The 1,142-nt window shown below is 40.5% G+C and overlaps 1 protein-coding gene across 1 annotated transcript in view; it reads right to left on the reverse strand.

Moving 5' to 3' along the window:
- The window catches only part of TENM1 (teneurin transmembrane protein 1), a 285,933-nt gene that overhangs the window by 70,608 nt on the left and 214,183 nt on the right, over positions 1 to 1,142 (reverse strand). The gene's annotated exons all lie outside the window — the stretch shown is intronic.

Here is a 1,142-nt window from a genome sequence, read left to right on the forward strand (position 1 = left end):
AAAGGACAAAGTGTAACACGTGGAGATCAAGCCAGGTCTCATCATTTCATTGTCCGGGTTTACATTGCCACTCACTCTCCTGACACTTGCTCAGCCCCACAAACAGAAAAAAGAAATTCCTCTTTAAGACAGATGGGAAAAAACAGGGGAGGCAGTGTAGGTTACAGTGCTTTCAGAGTGCAGATGCATAGGCCACTGCTTATTTTCATAGCTGCGTTAGAAATAACTGACTTGGAAAGCACTAAAATTATTTTCATCAATTCACAGTCAGTTAGCGGAGTCTGTAATAATTCTGATAAACTGGGCTGAGTTTTTTCTTTTTTTCTGTATTATCTGTTAAGAGGGGGCTGGAGAGCAAAATTATGGTGTCACAAAAGGAATGGTTAAGCTTCTAGAAAACATAAAAGTCAATAAAATTCTCACAGTAGTTTTACACACTGTGTTAATTAAAGTCTGGTTTCTTGGAAACTATATAAAGGCAGTTAGAAGGCTTGGGTTCTAATACTGAATGCACCACTTACAACTGTTGTGTGACTTTGAGTCATTCGTCTTGGAAAATTTCAGCCTCCTCTTTGGTAAAATATGGAAAAGATTATCTGCCTGTGAGATTGTGATTTATATAATAAGGAAATTTTGGTCTCTGTTCCCTTTTCTAGCACAGAGCTCCTAAAACTCTTAGAATTTCCCATAGTGAGAGAGAGAAATGCGACCAGTCTCCGAGGGCTCAGGTCTCTTTGCTTCCATAAACGACAGCTCTCCAGAAAGCGTTTCATAGTACTGATGGTTGCCACAGGGTTGCTCTTATCTGAGCATGTTACTGGAGACCTACCGGAGGGGCTTGAGTCAAAGAAGAAAGCTCAGTGGAAGACTTTGAAGGCCACCTCCTGACCTAGGGGCTAGAGACTGAGTTCACATGCCAGTGGTCAATAATTTAATCAACCATGATTATGAAGCCTCCATAAAAAGCCAAATAGCTTAAAAATAGCTGTGCAAAGAAGAGAAGCCAAAAGCAAAGGAGAAAAGGAAAGATATACCCATCTGAATGCAGAGTGCCAAAGAACAGCAAGGAGAGATAAGAAAGCCTTCCTCAGTGATCAGTGGAAAGAAATAGAGGAAAACAATAGAATGGGAAAGACTAGAGA

This window comes from Bison bison, unplaced genomic scaffold (assembly GCF_000754665.1).
Source record: "Bison bison bison isolate TAMUID 2011002044 unplaced genomic scaffold, Bison_UMD1.0 scf7180017864336, whole genome shotgun sequence".
In the NCBI taxonomy this organism is placed as follows: domain Eukaryota; kingdom Metazoa; phylum Chordata; class Mammalia; order Artiodactyla; family Bovidae; genus Bison; species Bison bison.